The sequence below is a fragment of the Theropithecus gelada genome, chromosome 18 (genome assembly GCF_003255815.1).
Source record: "Theropithecus gelada isolate Dixy chromosome 18, Tgel_1.0, whole genome shotgun sequence".
NCBI classification, from domain to species: Eukaryota; Metazoa; Chordata; class Mammalia; order Primates; family Cercopithecidae; genus Theropithecus; species Theropithecus gelada.
Genome location: NC_037686.1, coordinates 26,264,943 through 26,287,109, shown reverse-complemented (window position 1 = coordinate 26,287,109; position 22,167 = coordinate 26,264,943). Strand labels below are relative to the sequence as shown.

General features: G+C 36.8%; 1 protein-coding gene across 1 annotated transcript in view; it reads left to right on the top strand.

Moving 5' to 3' along the window:
• The first annotated feature begins 20,874 nt into the window (after positions 1 to 20,874).
• Positions 20,875 to 22,167, top strand: part of NOL4 (nucleolar protein 4) — a 394,115-nt gene continuing 392,822 nt past the window's right edge. Inside the window, exons 1-2 of the mRNA XM_025365628.1 lie at positions 20,875 to 21,179; positions 21,609 to 21,917. The gene's annotated coding sequence lies outside the window, so the exon portion shown is untranslated. The remainder of the gene's footprint in view (positions 21,180 to 21,608; positions 21,918 to 22,167) is intronic.

Here is a 22,167-nt window from a genome sequence, read left to right as displayed (position 1 = left end):
CAAAGAACAGCAGCTTCAAAGATCGAAGGAGCATGAGCTCACAAATATTGGAAAAAATCAGTGCAAGAACTCTGACAACTCAACAAGCTAGAGTGTGTTTTTCCTCCAATCAACCACACTAAGTCTCAAGCAAGAGTTATTAACTGCACTGAGACAGCTATAATTACAGAAATAAAATTAATTACATCAATAGGAACAAAGATAATCAAGATTTAGGAGAACATGGAAACCCAATTTAAGAAAGGTAAGAATCATAATAAAATAATATTGGACATAAAATATCCAGCATAGAAAAGAATGTAAGCAACCTGGTAGAGCTGAAGAATACACTACAAAAATTTCACAATGTAATTGCAAGTATTAATAACAGAATAGACCATGCTGGGAAAAGAAACTCAGAGCTTGCACACTGGCTTTCTGAAATAAGACAGACAAGAATAATGAGAAAATAACAAAAAGGAACAAACGAAATCTCCAAAAAATATGGGATTATGGAAAAAGAGTGAATCTACCACTCACTGGCATCCCTGAAAGAGATGGGAAAAATGGAAACAACTTGGAAAACATATTTTAAGATATTATCCATGAGAACTTCCCCAACATAGCTAGAGAGGACAAAATTCAAGTTCAGGAAATGCAGAGAACCCCAGTAAGATATTCTACAAGAAGATTATCCCCAAGACACATAATCATCAGACTCTCCAAGGTCAAAATGAAAAAAAGATGTTAAAGGAAGCTAGAGAGAAAATATAGGTCACCTACCAAGGGGAGCCCATCAGGCTAGCAGCAGACCACTCAACAAAAGCCTTACAAGCCAGAAGAGATTGGAGACCTATATTTAGCTTTCTTAAAGAAAATAAATTCCAATGAAGAATTTTATGTCCCTTCAAACTAAGCTTCAGAAGTGAAGGAGAAATAAGATCCTTTTCAGACAAGCAAATGCTCAGGAGATTTGTTACCACCAGACCTGCCTTACAAGAGCTCCTGCAAGAAGGACTAAATATAGAAAGGAATGACCATTACTAGGCAATATAAAAACACATTTAAGGACATAGACCAGTGACACTATAAAACAACGAAACAAATAAGCATAATACACAGCTAACAATATGATGACAGTATCAAATCCACTCATATCAATACTAACATTAAATGTAATCAGGCTAAATGCTCCAATTAAAAGGTACAGAGTGGCAAGCTATATAAAGAACCAAGACCCATCGGTATTCTGTCTTCAAGAGTCCCATCGCACATGCAATGATACCAATAATCTCAAAATAAAAGGTTGGAGAAAAAACTATCAGCGAATAGAAAAGAGAAAAAAGCAGGAGTTGTTATCCTAATTTCAGACAAAACAGACTTTAAACCAACAAAGATCAAAAAAGACAAAGGCATTACATAATGATAAAGGGTTCAATCAATAAGAAGATCTAACTATCTTGAATATATAGGCACCCAACACAGAAGCACCCAGATTCATAAAGTAAGTTCTTAGAGACGTATAAAGGGACTTAGACTCCCACACAATAATAGTGGGAGACTTCAACACCCTGGTGACAGTACTAGACAGACCATCAAGGCAGAAAATTAACAAAGGTATTCAGAACCGGAACTCAATGCTAGACCAAATGGATCTGATAAATATCTACAGAACTCTCTATGCAAAAACAGAATATATATTCTTCTCATTGCCACATGGCGTATACGCTAAAATTGACCTAGCAATTGAACATAAAATAATCCTTAGCAAATGCAAAAGAACTGAAATCATACCAACCACTCTAGAACCACATCACAATAAAAATGAAATTTAAGACTAAGAAAATTGCTCAAAACCATACAATTACATAAAAATTTAAACATCTGCTCCAGAATGACTTTTGGGAAAGTAATAAAATTAAGTCAGAAATTAAGAATTTCTTTGAAACTAAACAGAACAAAGATACAACATACCAGAATCTCTGGGATACAGCTGGGGCAGTGTTAAGAGGGAAATTTATAGCACTAAACACCTACATCAAAAAAGTAGAAAGCTCTCAAGTTAACAACCTAACATCACAACTAAAAGAACCGGAGAAGCAAGATATAACCAACCCCAAAGCTAGCAGAAGACAAGAAATAACCAAAATCAGAGCTTAACAGAAGGACATTGAGACATGAAAAACCATTAAAAAAATCAACGAATCCAGGAGCTTGTTTTTTTAAAAAAAAAATTAGTAAGATAAGCCACTAGTTAGAATAATGAACAAGAAAAAAGAATATCCATATAAACACAATGAGGAACAACAAAGGGGATACTACCACTGACCCCACAGAAATACAAATAATCATCAGAGACTACTATGGATACCTCTATGCAAACAAACTAGAAAATGTAGAAGAAATTGATAAATTTCTGGACACATACGCCCTCCCAAGACTGAACTAGTAAAAAAATTGAATTCCTGAACAGATCAATAACAAGCTCTGAAATTAAATCTGTAATAAATAGCCTATAAATAATAACAAAGAAAGCCTAAGCATAGACAGATTCACAGCCAAATTCTACCAGATTTACAAAGAAGAGCTGGTACCACTCCTACAAAAACTACTGCAAAAAACTGAGAAGGGACTCCTCCCCACCTCATTCTATGAGACCAGCATCACCCTGACGTGAAAACCTGGCAGAGACACAACATAAAAAGAAAACTTCAGGCCAATATTCTTGCTGAACATTGATGGAAAAATCCTCAACAATATACTAGAAAACTGATCCAGCGGCACATCAAAAGCTAATCCACCATGATCAAGTAGGTTTTTCCCCCTGAGATGCAAGGTTGGTTCAACATACACATATGAATAAATGTGATTCATTATATAAACATAACTAAAGACAATACCCACATGATCATCTCAATAGATGCAGAAAATGCTTTTGATAAAATTCAATCCTTTCATGTTAAAAACTGTCAGCAAACTAGGTATTGAAGGAACATACCTCAAAATGTAAGAGCCATCTATGACAAACCCACAGTCAATGTCATACTGAGTGGGCAAAAGCTGGAAGCATTCCCCTTGAAAACTGGCACAAGGCCAGGCAAGGTAAATCATGCCTGTAATCCCAGCACTTTAGGAGGCTGAGACAAGCAGATCACCTTGAGGCCAGGAGTTTAAGACCACCCTGGCCAACACAGTGAACCCCCATCTTCACTAAAAATACAAAAATTAGCTGGTCTTGGTGGCAGGTTCCTGTACTCTCAGCTACTCAGGAGGCTGAGGCACAAGAATCGCTTGAACCCAGGAAGTTGAGGCTGCAGTGAGCCAAGATCATAGCACTGCACTCCAGCCTGGGCGACAGAGTGACAGAGTGAGACTTTGTCTCAAAGAAAATAATAAAATAATAAAAATAAAAATAAAAACAAAAGAAAACCACCACAAGATAATGATCTGGTCTCTCACCACTCCTATTCAACATAATATTGGAAGTCCTGGACAGAACAATCAGACAAGAGAAAGGAATAAAAGGCATCCAAATAGAAAGAGAGGAAGTCAAACTATCCCTGTTTTCAGATGACGTAATTCTATATCTAGAAAACCCCATAGTCTTCACTCAGAGGCTCCTTCAGCTGATAAACAACTTCAGCTAAGTCTCAGGCTACAAAATCAACATACGAAAATCACTATCATTCCTGTTCACCAACAACCAAACCAAGAGTCAAATCAGGAATGCAATCTCACTCACAACTGCAACAAAAGGAATAAAATACCTAGGAATACAGCTAACCAGGGAGGTGAAAGATCTCTATAATGAGAATTATCAAACACTGTTGAAAGAAATCAGAAATAACATAAACAAATGGAGAAACATTCCATGCTCATGGTTTGGAAGAATACATATTATTAAAATGGCCATACAGTGCAAAGCAATTTATAGATTCCATGCTATTCCTATCAAACTACCAACAACATTCTTCACAGAACTAGAAAACCTTTTTTGAGATTCCTGTAGAATCAAAAAACAGCCTGAATAGCCAAGGCAATCCTAAGCAAAAAGAACAAAATGATATAGGAGTTAAGATGGAATTATTTAAGCAGATAGCAAGACTATGATAGGAGTCCTCAGTAAGGCCTCTTTTTTTTCTTTTATTATTTCCTTTTTTCGTTTTTTTTTTTTTTTTTTGAGACGGAGTTTTACTCTTGTTGCCCAGACTGGAGTGCAATGGCGCAATCTCAGTTACAACCTCTGCCTCCCAGGTTCAAGCAATTCTCCTGTCTCAGCCTCCTGAGTAACTGGGATTACAGGCATTTGCCACCATGCCCGGCTAAATTTTGCATTTTTAGTAGAGATGGGTTTCACCATGTTGACTAGACTGGTTTCAAACTCCTGACCTCAGGTGATCCACCCACCTCGGCCTCCCAAAGTGCTGGGATTATAGGCATGAGCCACTGTTCCTGGTCCAGGCTTTTCTTTTTAATGAAAAGCATCTCCAAATCATTTTATAACAAAGAGCAGCCTGTAAAGTTGAGCCCCAGACAGAGACAAGCAAGCTGGGAGCTTGCATGGGATGAATGCCGGCAGGAACTAAGGACTAGAAATGTTCAAGATGGCAACTCCATCTTCCCTTCTCTGCCAACCACGTGTACTGAGAGTAGACAAGATGGCAGGGATCAACTGGAAAGCCTATTTGCATAATAAGATTAGGGTGGGGCAACAAGCCTTCCCTGTGCAGTGTATAAATGTCATACCTGATCAAACCAGTCTATGAGCCCTATGTAAATCAGACATGGCCTCTTCAAACTGGACTATAACATTTGGGGCATTCACAAAGCTGGTCCTTTCTGCTCAGAGAACCCTTCCTCTATAAAGGAAGCCAGTCCTTTCTGCTCAGAGACCCCTTCCTCTATAAAGGAAGCCATTTCTCTTTCTCTTCTCCTCTACCTGAACTCCGCTCCTAAACTCCTCATGTGTGTTCATGTCTTAAATTTTCCTGGCAAGTGACAACAAACCCCAGTGTATAAACCCCAGTCAACTAGCTGCTTCAAAAAAAGGAGGCATCACCTTACCCAGTGTTAAACTATATTACATGACTACAATAACTAGAACAGCATGGTACTAGTAAAAAAACAGACACATAGAACAATAGAATGGATTGACAGCCCAGAAATAAGGCCACACACCTGCAGCCATCTGTTATTTGACAGAGCTGACAAAATCAAGCACTTGGGAAAGAACTCTATTCAATAAAGGGTACTGGGATAACTGTCTAGTTATAGGAAGAAGATTGGAGTGTATACCATGAGAATTTATGCATCCGTAAGAAAGAATAAAATCATGTCCTTTGCAGGAACATAGACGGATCTGGAGGCCATTATCCTTAGCAAACTATTGCAGGAGCAGAAAGCCAAATATCGCATGTTCTCACTTATAAGTGGGAACTAAATGATGAGAATACATGGACACAAAGAGGGGAACAGCAGTCACTGGAGTCTACTTGAGGGCGAGAGGGAGAGAAATAGGGCAGAAAAAATAACTATTGAGTACAAGGCTTAATACATGGCTGATGAAATTTGTGACACAAGTTTACCTAAACAACAAACCTGGACATGTACCCCCGAATCTAAAATAACAGTTCAAAACAATGAAGAAAATAATAAGAATTTGAATCAACAATTAGTGACCTTTCAAAAGAGAAGTTACCAGATCCAGATTGTTTCATTAGTGAATTTTATGGAAGTATACCATTTAAGGAATAAATGATTTCAATTCTCTATAATCTCTTCTTAAAAATGGAGACAGTGTGAACAATTCCTAACTCATTCTATGAGGCCATCATCACTTTAATACCGAAGTGAGGTATTATAAATACCATAAAAACATCTGAAAAAAGAAATCTACAGACCAGTATCTCTCATGAACAAAGATGTAAATATCCTCAACACAATATTAGCAAATTATATACAATGACATAGAAAAGCAATTGTACACCACAGCCAGCTTGGATTTATTCCAAGTATACAAGGCTGGTTCAACATTTGAAAATCAATCATTGTTTTCTATCACTTCAACAGACTAAAGAAGAAAAGTAATATCATATCAATTGACATAGATAAAACATTTGACAAAAATCCAACACCGATTCATTACAAGATCTTTCAGCAAACTAGGAGTAGACAGAAACTTTTGTAACTCAATGATTAACATTTGAAAAACAAAACACCAACTGCAGCTAACATGCTTAAATGATGAGAACTTGACACTTTCCTCTTAAGATCAGGGACAAGGCAAGAATGTCCTGTCTTAGGAATCCTAGTTAACATTGTATTAGAAGCCCTAGCTAGTGAAATAAGATGAAAAAAATAAAATACAATAAAAGAGAGAGAGACAGAGAGAATAAAAGGTACATTTGGAGGGAAGAAATAAATCTACCTTTGTTTGCAGATGACATGATTGTCTATGAAGAAAACCCTACATAATCTTTAAACCAAATTTTATTGTAAAAACAAGTGATTACAGCAAGATTGCAAGGTACAAGATCAATATTACAAAAGTCAATTTGCTTTTCCATAAAGCAGCAATGAATACTTTAATTTGAAATTTTAAAATACCATTTACAACGGCACCGGAAAACTATGAAATAGGTATAAATCTAACAAATGATGTAGAAAATCTATATGCAGAAAACTACCAAACTCAAATTATTTTGTAGAAATTAACACATTGATTCTAAAATTTATGTAGAAAGTATTATAAAAAAAACTAGCATAGCCAACACTGAACTGAAGAAGGAGAACAAAAATGTGGGAGACACACAAGACCCAATTTCAAATTTTACTATAAATTCACAGAAATCAAGATAACATGATCTTGGCTGAAGAATAGACACATGTCAATGGAACAGAATAGAGATCCAGAAATGAACACAAATATACTGACAAGGTAGCAAAGGCAATTCAATGCAAAAAAAGATATTTTTTCAACAAATGATGCTGGAACAATTGGACAGTCATATGCAAAATAAAAGAAAAGGCTAACATAGACCTTATATTTTCCATAAAAATTAACTAAAAAGTATCATAGACCTAAATGTAAAACCTAAAACTATAAAACTTAGAAAAAAAGTCTATGTGAACTTCGGTTTGGAAATGAGTTTTATATACAATAATAAAAGCATGATCTGAGAAAAAATGAGATTTGGACCTTATTAAGAGAATGAAAAACTAGCTACAGATTGGGAGATAATATTTGCAAAGCATATACAAGATAAAGTACTTATATTTAAAATATACAAAGAACTTTTAAAACTTAATAAGAAAACAAACAACTTAATTAAAAAATGGCTAAAGATCTGAACACATACCTCACCAAAGAAAGAAATTATACAAATGGCAAATAAGCCTATGAAAAGAAGCTCAATATATATTACATTAGGGAATTTCAAATTAAAACAAAATTGAAATACCATGATATACTTATTGGAATGGCTAAAATTAAAAAAAAATCGGACAATACCAATTTCTGGGAGTTGTGGAGCAACAGGAACTCTCATTCATTGCTGATGGGCTTGTGAACTGGTCCAGTTGCTTTGGAAGAGTTTGGCAGTTTCTTACAAAGCTAAACATAGTTTTGTCATATAATCTAGCAATTGCATGCCTAGCTTTCAACCCAAGTAATTTGAAAATTTATGTCCACACAAAAAATTGCTTGTGAAAATTTATACCAGCTTTATCATCAAAAACTGTAAACGACCAAGAGTCCTTTAGTAGGTGACAGGGTAAACAAACTGTGCTACATCTAAACAAGGGAATCTTGTTCAGAAAGATAAGAAAATGAAATATCAAGCCATAAAAAGACACTGCTAAATCTTAAATGTATATTGCCAGGTGACAGTCTAAAACAATTACATACTATCTCTTTCTAATTATATGACATTCTGGAACAGAAAAACCATAGAGATAGTAAACAATCAGTGGTTCCCAGGTGATTAGAACGGTAACAATTTGAATAAGTGAGGAACGGAGTTTTTAAAGGAATATACGGTAATGGTGGATATAAGATACTATACATTTACCAAAAACCATAGACCTTTATTACAGAGTGAACCTGAATGTATGCAAATTTGAAAAAGAAAAACATTTCCAAGGTCAGGGAATCCCAAGATGGAATGCAGAATAGGACAGAAAAAAAAAACAACAAAAAAAACAACTATATTACAGATACATGATTACAATCTCACTGAAGTGGAAAGAGGTGAAAACCTAAGTAGCCTTGGAAATAAGGAGTCTATGAAACTAAAAGCAAAAGAAAGTATCCAGTTAATAAATTTATTTTCCATAAGGGTAAGGGTTAACAATTCTGATGCTTATATACATGTATACATGAATTGAACAATTAAGTAAATGGATGTCAGGTGGTAGGAGACAGATTTCCCACTGTTGGGATGGAAGTTTACAGATAAGCAAGTGGAGGGAGTTAGAATGACCTATGTGTTCATGGATTAGAGTTGGAGACATCAGTATTAACTCAAGTTTTAACTTAATACAGACAGAGACAGCTGCGTGTGGAAGTGTTCATAGGTATGTAATACATAAGGTGGTATATACACATGTATGTTTCCTTGCTCTGTGATCTGAGAGGGTCTGGAATAACACCCCTGCAGCAATGGGCATAGCTAACACTGAGATCTTGTAAAATAGAAGGAACCAGGACTTCTTGGAGAAATGGCTGATTATTGGATTGAGGCAGGAAATTAATATTAAAGTTGATCCTGGAGATCTTGTAGTGCCAGAATGTAAAGACCAGCAAAACAAAACAAAACCATAAAGCAAAATAAGAAACCATGATAAGTTATGTCAAAGGAACACAGGAGCCAATTACAACAGCTCCCAGTGGCCAAACCTGGAAAATTTGAGCAAGCTTTAATGTGCTTTGTGAAGTAAAGTGCTTCTTGCTTTGTGAGCAAAGAAATTCCCCACAGCTGTCTTCTACATCACGTCCATCACTCCACCAGTCAGTAAAGTGCAGCTCTCCTAAAGGCAGAATGCAGCTGTCTTTCCAGTACTCACCATCATTACAATACAGTCATTTAAAAACAAGTGCTGTTTATACTGTCTTTGGACACCATAAGAATCCCAGAACCAACAAAGATGTGAGACGATCATAGACATGTAAAAGTGAAAAAACAAAGCCCTGCAAAAATCAATGTTATCTTGGTCATCATAACAAAAGTAAATATGAAAATCAATATTCTATGTCTATGATCTAAAAAGACTATTCTAAAAAGACACCCTCTTCAGGATAAAGAAAGGTCATGCCAAGGCACCATGATGCAAGGTCAATGCTTGAGTCAGAATCAAACTTGCCTTTGTAAGACTTTCATTAAAAAGCCTCACCTGCTTGTTTCTATGTACTATTTTCACCTGAGGCCTCTTTCAAACCTTTGCAGAATTAAAGGCCAAACCTGTATCTCAGTCGTTCGAGTCAGCGACTACTGGGAGGTATACTTACTTAGTAAAAAAAAAAAAAAAAAAAAAAAAAAAGAGAAACTTCCTTACTTCCTCAAAGTAAGGGATCTTATTTTACTCAACTTTTTATCACCAGCATCTTACACAGGAATTAATGTGGGATAAGCCTTCAACTTTTTTTTTTTTTAAATGAAGCGATTCATATAATTTTTTCTTTGTTTCTTTTCTTTTCTTTCTTTTTTCTTTTTTTTTTTTTTTTTTTGAGACGGAGTCGTGTTCTGTCGCCGCCCAGGCTGGAGTGCAGTAGCGGATCTTGGCTCACTGCAAGCTCTGCCTCCCGGGTTCACGTCATTCTTCTGCCTCCCCAGTAGCTGGGACTACAGGCACCCGCCACCATGCCCGGCTAGTTATTATTATTATTTTTTTTTCTTCGTATTTTTTAGTAGAGACGGGGTTTCACCGTGTGTTAGCTAGGATGGTCTCGATTTCCTGACCTTGTGATCCACCCACCTTGGCCTTCCAAAGTGCTGGGATTATAGGCGTGAGCCACTGTGCCAGGCAGCGATTCATATAATTTTTAAACATCAGAATCTTAATTCTAAAACAAAGGGCGGTATTTTACTTTGATTCATGTAATGCAAATAGATGAAAGAGGGCAATAAAGTTCGCTAAATTCTTGTGTGAGATAATAAAAAGAAAGAATGCACACAGTTTGTGACACAATATAATTTCTCTAAAATATTCGAGTACTAGACTTACTGTGGCTTCATAGGAAAAAATGGATTGTGAATTTTTATTTGGGGCACCAGTCCTTCTGCCACTTGATACATAACCTAGATTTGTATCTTTTTAGATAATGTAATTATTTTACTTGCAAAAGAATTATCAAATATTATGTTTACACTTTCTTTATTTTTTTGAAATAGCTTAGTAAGATAATATATGTAAATGTGTCTTTTAACTTATAGAGTAGTAAAAAAATTAATTTAAAATTCATCATGTTTTGGATAAGAAAACCAAAATCTTATAATTTATTTCTTTGATTTATTCTCAGTTGTTTCTTTGTCAACTGACTCAAAATGTCGGTTAAAAAATGTGTAAGTATTATAGTTAGGAAATAACTGGGAGAGAAATAATTATACCCTTTAAGAAAACTGGACGTAACTAAGAAAAACATTCTTTTTGCTACTCGTCAGCAAAATGCACCCTTAAATTCTATCTAAAGACCAATCAGCAGATGGATAATTTACATAAACAGTTTGGTCTTCTAAATGACTTGCCCTGGAACCAGGAGTAGAAGCAGTTTCTTGAATTTGAATAATCTCAAGTCTGAGTATTAAGGGTCTTCTATACACAAATTCACAGGGTAAACACACTGATTTTTTTTTCCAAATAAGGACATTACATCCATAGTTTTCGTCTTTAGTGGTGTTTAGTCTTTGCATAGGAGATTACTTGGAAAGAAGTACTACTAAAGCTAATGTTGTATTCTTCAAAAATGCTAAAGAGAGTGGATGTGAAGTGCTCTCACCACAAAAATGGTAACTATGTGAGGTAATGCATATGTTAATTTGCTATATTTAATCATTCCACAATGTATATGTACTTCAAATTATTATTTTGTATATGAAAAAAATATATATAATTTTGTCAATTAAAAATACTAAATACATTTGAAAAAATAAAAATAAATTAAAAATCAAAGTATTTTAATCTAAAACACCAACTTACCTATTTTTTCTTCTTTCATGGATTGGTACTTACAGTGTTTGTCTGAAAACTCCTCACCATACTCAAGGTTCCAGCAATTTTTCTCCAATGTTTTCTTCTAGGAATTTGATAGTTTCGTATTTTACATTTAAGTCTATGATCCATTAGAGTTTCATTTGGTAAACTGTGTAAGATCTATGTCTAGGTTCATATTTAAGCATGTAGACATCCCATTGTTACAGCTCTGTGTCTTGAAGAGACTACCTTTCTCCACTGAATTGTCTTTGCACTTTTGCAAAAATCAGTTATATTTTGTTTGATTCTAATTCTGGCCTCTCTATTCCATTGATCTATGTGTCTGGTGTTTCACTATAACAGCATGCTGTCTTGATTATTGTAGCTTTATAACAAGTTGAAATCTGATAGGGTAAATCCTCCAACTTTGTTCTTCTTTAATAGTATGTTGATTATTCTAGTTCCTTTAACTCCCTGTATAAATTTTAGAATCAGCTTGTTGATATTTACAAATAGTTTCTGGGATTTTGATTGGAATTTCATAGAATCTATAAACAATTTGGAAAGAACCGACATTGTTAAAATACAAATCTCCAATTCATAACTATGGGACATCACTACATTTATTTAGATCTTTTTTGATTACTTATATTAGAGTTTTGTAGTTTTCTACAAGTAAAGTTTATACATTTTGTCAGATTTATACACAGGTATTTTTATTTTGGTGTATTGTAAATGGTAATTTAAAACTTGAAATTCTAACTGTTCTTACTAGTACATAGGAAAGTAGTTGATTTTTGTATCTTGAACTTGTGTCCTGAAACCTTGCTATATACTCACTTATTTGCTCTGGGAATTTTGGTTTGTAGATTATTTATGATTTTATACATAGACAATCATGTTCCCTGGGAATAATAGTTTTCTCTCTTTCCAATCTGTATATATATTTTTATAGTTTCATTGTACTAGAAAGGACTTTTTTTTTTTTTTTTTTTGAGACAGAGTCTCGCTCTGTCACCCAGGCTGTAGTGCAGTGGTGTGATCTAGGCTCACTGCAAGCTCCACCTCCCAGGTTCACGACATTCTCCTGCCTCAGCCTCCTGAGTAGCTGGGACTACAGGCGCCCGCCATGACGCCCGGCTGATTTTTTGTATTTTTAGTAGAGACAGGGTTTCACCCTGTTAGCCAGGATGGTCTCGATCTCCTGACCTTGTAATCCGCCTACCTCGGCCTCCGAAAGTGCTGGGATTACAAGTGTGAGCTGCCACGTCCGGCCTAGAAAGGACTTCTAATACAATATTAAACAGAAGTGGAGAGACTGGATATTCTTGCCTTGCTCCCTACTTGGAAAGTGTCCAGTATCACCACTAAGTATATGTTAGTTTTAGAAGTTTTGTAGATCATTAAACATCAAGCTGAGGAAGTTTTCATCTATTCCTAATTAGATGACAATTTTATCACGAATGTGTTTTGGATTTTGTCAATTGCTTTATTGATGTCAATTGATATGGTCATATGAATTTTCTTCTTTAACCTCTGTATTGGTGGATAACAATGATTAGTTTTCAAATATTGAATTAGCCTTCAATATCTGGAATAAATCTCATGTAGTCATGATGTATTTATAAACATATATTTTACATAATTTGCTAGTGTTTTTGAGCATGTTTGCGTCTATATTCATGAGACATATTGGTCTGTATGTTTTCTTTCTTCAGATGTCTTTATCTGGTTTTGGTATTAAGGTGATGAAGGTCTCACAGAATGAGTTAGAAAGTATTTCCTTTGAATCTATTTTCAAGAAGATATGATGGAGAATTGAAATTATTTTTTCCTTTAGTGGTAGAATTCAGAAAAAATGTCATGAATAAAATCATCTGGGTCAGGTTCCTTCTTTTGGAAAGATCACTAATTGATTAATCAAATTTATAAATAGATATAAATCTATTAAACTTGTTGATCTATCCTTGTTTTAAGCTTGGTAGTTTCTGTCTTTCAAGAAATTGGTCCATTTTAACTAAGTTATCAAATTTATGAGCGTAGAATCGTTCATACTATTCCTTTACCATCCTTCTAGTGTCCATGGGATATTATTTTCTCTTTTATTTCTGCATTAGGTACTTTGTGTCTTCTCTCTTTTTTCTTGGTTAATCTGGCTATACGTTTTTTAAAATTTATATTGCTCTTTTCAAAGAATAAGATTTTGGTTTGGCTGATTTTCTCTACTGCTTTCCTATTTACAAGTCCAATAATTTCTGCTCTAATTTTGTATTATGTCGTTTCTTCTTCTTAATTTGATCTTTCTTAGTTTCCTGTGGTGGAATGTTAGTTTATCACTTTTAGATCTTCTTTTCTAACATATGCTTTTAAAACTATAAATTTCCCCCTAAGGACTGTTTTTGTTACATATCACAAATTTTAGTAAGATGCATTTTTATTATAATTTTGTATAAAATATTTTAAAATTTTCTGTCAAAGTTTATTTGACCCAATTGCTATTCATAAGTGTTTTGTTTGATCTCCAAATCTGGGGAATTTTTTTTACCTCTCTTTCTGTTATTGATTTCTATTTTAATTTCTTGTGGTCTGAGGACATATGTTGTATCACTTCTATTCTTTTAAGTTTGTGAGTTTTGTTGTTTCATGCAAAATGTGTTATACCTTGGCATACCATGTGAGCTTGAGAAGAAAGTGCATTCTCCTGTTATTGGAAGGAATACTCTAAACATATCACTTCAATCAAGTTGATTGATAGCACTGTTCAGGTCGCCTATAGCCTCACTGATTTTCTGCCTGCTTTGTCTATCAATTACTGGCAGGGGAATGTTGAATTCTCAACTATAGTAGTGACTTTGTTTATTTATCTTTGCAATTCTATCAATTTTTGCCTGACATTTTTTAGGCACTGTTGTTAGGTGCATAAACTGTTAAAAAACTGTTATGTGTTCTTGAAATAAATCTTGCACTTTCAAGGGCCATCCATATTTCAGAATTCATTTGTATTTGTTTTCCTACATGTACACATACATACATAAGTATTATCTCAAACAGCTTTCTTCATAACGCATTCTCTGCCATTGACCCGCGAGAAGCTGTTCCATCTTCCCTTCCTATGTAGGTGTTTGCTCCAATCATCACACCAAGTTATACATTACTGGCTAAAATGACTCTTCAATGTTCGATTGATTCATAGCTTCATTGTACTAGTGAGGTTGTTAATAAATTATGCTGTGCAATATGTTAGACAAATTCTGTGTCATTCACATATGTGTAAGACTGTGCCTTGAAGATTGATTTAATCCAAAAACAACATTCATTAAGATAAATGCAAGTGTATCACCCTCATGTTGGTGCTCTTCTTTATCAGGTTAGCAGAGTCAGGAAAGGAGATAGCTGAAGTTTAATTGCCTACGATGTATTTTTGCATTTAACATGAACACTTAATTTTTTTAAGTTAGCTTTCACTTCCAAAACTCCATATAAACTACAATAAGCACTTAAATTTTTGGAACCTCTAAATGTTTACTCTGTTTTTTGATCAAGAAGATTAGTTAAAGACGTTCTTAAAGACTTGGGAGATGTTCATTTTAGAAGAGAAAAAATAAAAGGGAAATCTAAAACTTTTTTCCTTACCTTGCTCTTAAATCCTATTAGTATGGTCCCAGGGAAACTGAGGGTGGTTATTCCTTCAGCTTTCCTTATTTCAAAGTTAGCATTGTTACCACTATTTTACAGATTCTGGTGTTTAAGCTCAGATGGTTCCCTGTAAAAACTATTTCTGGAGTCTGTGGTTTTAGCCAAGAAATCTTTGTGTGCCATTCTTGTCACTTTTATACTGCAAGTTAAACAAATGTCCTAAAATGATTAATCATGCATTTAAAATAAGATATAAGGGCTACATGATGATGGTAAGATATGAATTGGTTCACTCAATAGAAATCAGAATAAAAACTAGAAGTATCGAAAATATAATGGGAATTGAGCAGAGGTGTGTTGCTTCTTCATCCCCAAATAGTTTTTATTTTCTTTGACAAAATAACTTCTAAAAATAATCTAAAAATTCTATAATAGTACTGTCCACTGAGTTGAGGACGAATATGTGGATTACTGTTTTAAGACATATATTTTGGAAGAAAAGATAAGCCATATGGCTAGTGGGAAATAAAGCAATATTTGGGGCCAGAAAAAAAATGTATTTTCTTCTCTGTTACAAGGGACACGAACACCAGACTGTTAACTTTGGACTTTATCATAGCTATTGCAGCTAGATGAAAATGTCGGGTGGATGAATGTTGAATAAATCCATATGCCGCTGTCAAAATGCAGGAACTGGCTGTACCATGGACTTGCTCATAGGATCATGTTAAAAGTAGAAATTAAAGAGAAATTTAGAAAATCAACTAGACTATCAAATCTAATTTGGTCTTAATTTGCACACTTAAGTATTTATGGAAATTAAATTTTGGTTAATGCATAATATTTAATGAAATTCTTACTAAACATCAGTATCAGTAAATTTGGGCAAAACAACAAACATCAATTTTTTGATCTTTTCTTTTAGGTTAGAAAGTGGAATAAAGATACTGATATTACAATTTACAAATTAAAATACGTGTTTCTCTGTGTCTTAGTAATAGCAGCCATAACGATCAGAAAATATTTAAACTCGCTCAAAAGTGTTTCTTTTCTTAATTAAAGGATAGCTATTGCATACTAAAGACAGGCTCTTTTCAAAATTATTTGGTAGAAGAGTCAATACATTGGAAGTCAACTAATAAAATCAGATTTGTGACAATTTTTACATAGTTCCAAATTTCTCCACCTGCATAAACAGGGCATTTCTGCTTTAACTTTGTTTATTCTGGTTCATTTTGAAAAGTTAATAAATTATATAATAATCAAGTTGCTGATTGAGTTGGTCATTTGCTTCCTTTACAACTTTCTTTTCCTTGACAGGGTTAGTAACAGACTTTTAACCCTCAGAATGCATAATGATGTTCAGAACCTCAGCTTTCAAAGTAGCAAGTACTATCCTCCATAATCTCTAATCTGGCTGAAAGGCTCAAATTCTTTCATGAACTTAACTCAGTAGACAAGTCTCTAGTCAACCCCTTTAGTGGGAAATGTGATCACAGGACATCCTAAAATTTGATTCCTATTTTAGCATGCCTCCAGGTCCTGATCTAATCCAGAATAGGTCTAACCAAAGCTTTCACAGCTTCATTTTTAAGTTTTAAATGATTTTAAGTCCATGTAAATTTGGAAATTACTAACAGTTTAGGTCTAGTCAAGGATTCATCCAAACTGCTTTGCTATTTTTCTCAGGCTTTTCCCAATACCAGTATTATAGCAATAGAAGCCAACTTCTGCTGCTCAGTACATGACATTCTGTTTTAGTCATAAGGTATTAGTATATACAAACTCAATATCAAAAGATGGGGGCTTTCCCTTTTTTGTAGGAAATGTGGACAAAGGTGATGTCATTCATTCCTATGGCTTTAAATTCCCTGTATTTATATCTCCAGTCCAGACTTTTCTCCGTAGTTCAAGCTTCTATATTCAATTCCTACATGAACAACTCTCCTGGTATTTCAAATTTAACTTCTCTGAAATTAAATTCTTTCTTCCTGCCTCTCCACCCCAACTTGCTTCTGCTCCTCCCTCAGCCTCCAACTCCCAATCTGTTCCTCCCCCAAACATTTCTCTGTAAGTCAATGGCTTCACTAGCCTCACTACTAAAGCCAGAAATCATGTAGTCATCTTTGATTCAATCCTTTCTCTCATCTAATACATGCAGTCCATCAGTGTATTAGTTCACTAGGGCTGCTATAACAAAATACCATAGGCTGGGTGGCTTATAAACAACAGGAATTGATTTCTTACAGGTCTGGAGGCTGGAAAGCCCAAGATTAAGATGCTGGCAAATGTGATGTCTAGTGAGACTCCTCTTCATAGATGGCCATGTTTTCAGGGTCCTCACATGGAGGAAGTGGCAGAGGAGCTCTGTGAGACCTCTTTCATAAAGACACCAATTCCATTCATGGCCAGCTCTGCTTTCATTACCTAATCAGCTCCCAAAGGTACCACTTCCTAATACCATCACCTTGGGGGTTAGGATTTCAACATATGGATTGTGGGGTGGGGGCAGGGGAATGAAGGAGATACACATTCAGGAAGCTCTATTCTTTCTTTGAAGTGTATCTTCAACCCATCACTTCTCTCCCTCTACCTCCTCTGTTAATACTCTAATCTATTGCCGTAATAGTTCATCTAAGCTACTACTACAACTATCACCATTTTTTTAGCTGGTCTTCCTGCTTTCATGGTTGTCCCTTTCCAATCCTTTCTCCTCAAAGTGGCCAGTGACACGGATAAAAATGCATATCATATCATATATCATCATATCATCATATCATATCATATCATATCATATCATATCATATCATATCATATCATTTCTCCTGCCTGAGATATCTCACTGGTTTTCTACTGGACCAATAAAATACAAGCACTTATCAATAAAATGTAAGCAGTGCCCTACAAGATCTGGCTGCAGAAGGCTACTCAGATCTCACGTTCTACCTTTCTCTTTCAAGCTCCAGTTGCCCTGGCCGCCTTTCTATTCCTCAAACATGCCAAGAGCTCTTTTACGTTAGGACCTTTGCGCTTTGCCTATAGTTCCCCTGCCTGGCTTCACATAATTGACTCCTTTGAATCTTCAGGTCTCATGATAAATGCTACCTACTCAGAAAGATCTTCCCTAAGCTCGTCAAGTCTCTCTACCTTGCCACTGTTTTCTCTTACACTGCCATTTTTCCCCCTCGTAGCACTTACATAAAGCTCTAATTATTTATTTTTTGCGTTGTTGTCTGCTCTCCTTACAAGAATTTATGTTCCATGAGATGAGGACCATGCATATACCTCTGTCTTGCTAACGACGTTAACCCTAGAACCTGTGAGAGTAACTGACGCTTGGTTAATATTTGTTTAATAAAATCCACAATTATTTGAAGGAATGAAAGCTTGTTTATTCTTTGAACACGGATTTTCTGATCACAGATTCTATGTTGTTTGTACTCTAACATTTTGTTGATGAATGCATAGTGTTATGTAAATATTTGTGATTGATACTAAAGTGCAAGATTTTCTGAATTTTTAAAATGTCACTTATAAACTGACCATGAAGTTGGAAGAAATTTTACTTCTATAACAAAATCATATTGTGATAGCCCACGTTTTGGATTATTTTAAATTAAAATATAAGTTTACATGCCTTTTTGCCTTCCTCTTCCTCTCTTTTCTTCCTCTGCTTGTCAGGCAGACAGGACCCCTGGGCCCAGATTGGGAATTGGCATTCAGATGGGGTGAAGAAAAACATTTCGGAGAGATATGCGTTGTAGCGAGGCAATTCTGAGGAAAGTGTCTTGGGAATATACCAGGTTAAATCCCAGGCAGCCTGTTCACATGAACCATATAGCTGAAGAAGCAGCTCAGGATGACCCTGAGATGGGGCTGGGCAGACCTGACTCTAGAGAAGTTCAAAGGAGGAAAATTAATCCAGAGTAAGTTGCTGAAGCAGATTTTAGATTTTTGTTAGGTGCCTACCCTCCTACGTAGACAAGATATGGTTGAAGGTGTTGGCTCAGCCAGCACGATTAATAATGGGTGCAAGTACAGAGCATATTACACTTTGGGTTCCACTAGAAACAAGAGAATCTGCAAGGCTCTAAGACTTACGACCCTTGAAATCTTTGAACTCTGTATTCCTTTCCTCCCAATGCAAATACTCTTTCAGTAGTTAATCATTTAACTTTTCTTAAAAAGAATGTATTTCATATAATGTATTTCATTTTGTGGGGTTTTTGTGCTTGTATATCAAATGTAGTGAATACAAGTGGGGGTTGATGACATTTTTATCTTCTGGGAGTTCTGTATGTCTAGGGTGTTCTAGTTGCTATGCATTAGGGTGTCAAGTATAGTTATAAATACAATGAACAACGTGTGTGTGTGGTAAAGCCCTGGCATTTCCTTAAGACGGGGGACCAACTTCAACCAAACACTACCCAGCAAAAGCCAACAAGAAAGGACAAAGATTATGCCTACCTTCTTCCTTCCTTCCCTTACTCTTATTCTCCTTCTTTCATTAATTTATTAACTCAATTTATTAAGCACTTACTGTGTACATTGTTCACCGCACAAAACAAGAAAAAAGACATAAACTTTCAAGGGTTTTCCCATTAAAATTTTATTTGAACAACAAAACATACTCACATGAAAATATAAATAAGGTAAAAGGAGCAGTGTAGTCACTATGATCTAAAACAGTATTTTTCAAATTGTAGGTTGCCAGTCATTTTTTGCTGGGTCATAAAATATATTTATTTGGTTGGGACCATACTTTACCAAATAATAGTAACAAATAGGAGGGAAAAAGGCAAAAATCAGTGCAATGTATATTGCACATAATAAAATAGATGTTTTCATACAATTTTTGCAGAACAAATGTATGTATGCACTACATGTCGATGTAAAGTGTATACCTTACTACAAGACAGGGTTCAAAAATGTTTGAAAGACACAATACAGAGGAGTATAGAAGAAAGTAATATTAAGTTGAATGATTAAGGAAGGTTTTTGGAGGCTGAAAGTATAGGAATAAAGCTTAGAGGGGATGGGATGCCTTTTCAGATGAAAAGCTGCATAAAATAATTCTGTAACTGTGAACTATAACCATATGAGTAAGTAAAATCTATAGAACTAGCTTATTCTTGAATGACTACCCCAGGACCAATTATCTTTCCAGAAACTTCCAGGAAACACATGACCAATATCTAACTAAATCGAGCCCTAATGCCACAAAGGGAAACTTAACAGAGTTGTTCCTGTGAAGCATACCCCACTAGAAGGGTGGTTCAGAATATTCTTCTGTCCAATTGCGTGTTTCAAATTATTTATGTATTTAAGATATTGAGATTTTTTTAACGTGAAATATCTAAAGATTATTGTTCACCTCAATAAATTGAAAGTGATATTTTTCCCCTGTGTCCCTTGTATTAGATTCACTTGTGACTTATTGGACAGTGTCTTCTCTGAGCTCTATGGTCTAGTATGTATTGAACAAAAATTCAAGGACTGAGAACAACTGATTTATTTTAGTACTTTTTTAATACAAAAGAAGGAAATAAAAGAATAAAAGCAGTCGGGGTGGCCTCTGGAGAAGGGGAGCTGTTGTTGCAGGAATCTTGCAAGTTAATGAGAATTCACCCGGGACTCAAGAGCGATGGAGAGAGGGGGAGAAAGGAGGAGATGGGGGAATGGGGTGGGGGGATAAACTCTTCCTTTGCAGCTGGCCCTCTCCCTCATTTGTTGCTCCAATAAGCAGTAATTAGGTCCTGAGCTAATGGTGTCAGCTGATCTGCTGTTTTTAGGCTAGACCCAGAGGAATCTCCATGGAAACCCTGCTGGAGTCGTCCCCCCACCTGGATGCTGCGTGCTCCTTTCCGCCACCTGGCTGCCGTCGGGCCCGCTGCTACCTCCTCCTGCCTCTAACCTGCAGCCTGCAGCATGCGCACTGCCCCCGGGATCCCTAAATGGGACAATTCTGCCCGTGACGTCAGCGCCCAGCCGTCTCCACAGAAACTTTTGTCCCATTGGCCAATCAGAGAGCTTGGAAGGGGCCGGGGAGGGTGGGGGGAGGAGAGGGGAGTGGGAGGGGTGGGGGTGAGGGGAGAGGCGAGAGGTTTAGTGTGTGGAGCTGCCTGCGCTCCGCCCGGGCTGTCAGTCCCGGCTCCAGCCGCCGCGAGACCTTCCCGGAGACGCGCGCACACACAGCGCACCCCCTGCACACCGCACACCCTCGCTCCCTTGCTCACACACACGCACACACTCATCCTGGCCGAGCAGGAGCCACTGACCGTTTTGCAAGTGCCAGGACCAGCTACAGCGCAGTGGGCGCAAACATCCCGCGTTCCCTTTCCGGGTTTCAGTCTGGGAGACGACGACGAGGAAAGAAGGTGGGCTCGGACGCAGCCCAGGCGCCGGGCACTAGTCGGGCCGTTTTCCTGGCAGAGCCGCTCCCTGGGACGGGCGCGGGCCTCGACTGAGAGTAGAATAAAGAGGAGCGGCCGCAGCCGCCGCGCGAGGAGGATGGGAACTCCCCTGTTTCCAGCTCTGGAAACAAATGGATGGAAGTCCTGAATGGAGCAACTGCTGACTTCATCTGCTTGGAAAAATAGTCCAGAGGAACTCATATTTGGCTACTCAGAGCAGTGGAGGGGGTGTCCATGACGTGGCAGGGGGAAAATAGGCAACTGAAACCTCCCGTGTGAACTGCAAACTGTGACCAAGCAAGGGGAAAATGATCTTTCTCTATATATTTTAATTTCCTGCAAAGGGTTTCAAGCATCTGTATCCTAAACTTACTTCTATGTCTTGTTCAGCAGAAACCAGAGGAGTCCTGTCTGGGGGTCCCATCATTATCCGGGAGACCCGCCACCAGCGGCCTGCCTTCCGTTACCCACATCCCCCTGGAACGGATATCTGTCTGGGGCACTACAATCTATCCTGTAGAACTATGGCCAAATCTCCATCAATGCTTTGCTAATTTCTGGGACTTAACTCGTAGAATCTACATACAGGGCTGGAATTTATTCCAAATGCATCTGAAGAAATGAGATTTTAAACCGTTTTTTAAAATATCTTGATAAAATAATTCTGTAAAACAGAATTTGATAGGTTTAAAAACATGACAGGTAAGAACTTTCTCTCTTTCTAGTCCCTTAACACCCGTCGTGGGGAAGGTCAAAGCAGGACCCAGGAGGAAGGAGAGATCCGGGACCCGTGTGCCCTTCGGGGCTCGCAGGCGCTGGGCCGGCGGCTGCTTTCAGGAGAAGAGCAGCCCTCACTCCTGGAACACGGGGCCAGTGGCTGGGGAAGCTTCTGGGGCGCGCGCGGGGAGGCGGCGCTGCGCTCCACCTGCCCAGCCCCGGACGCAGCCCGGGG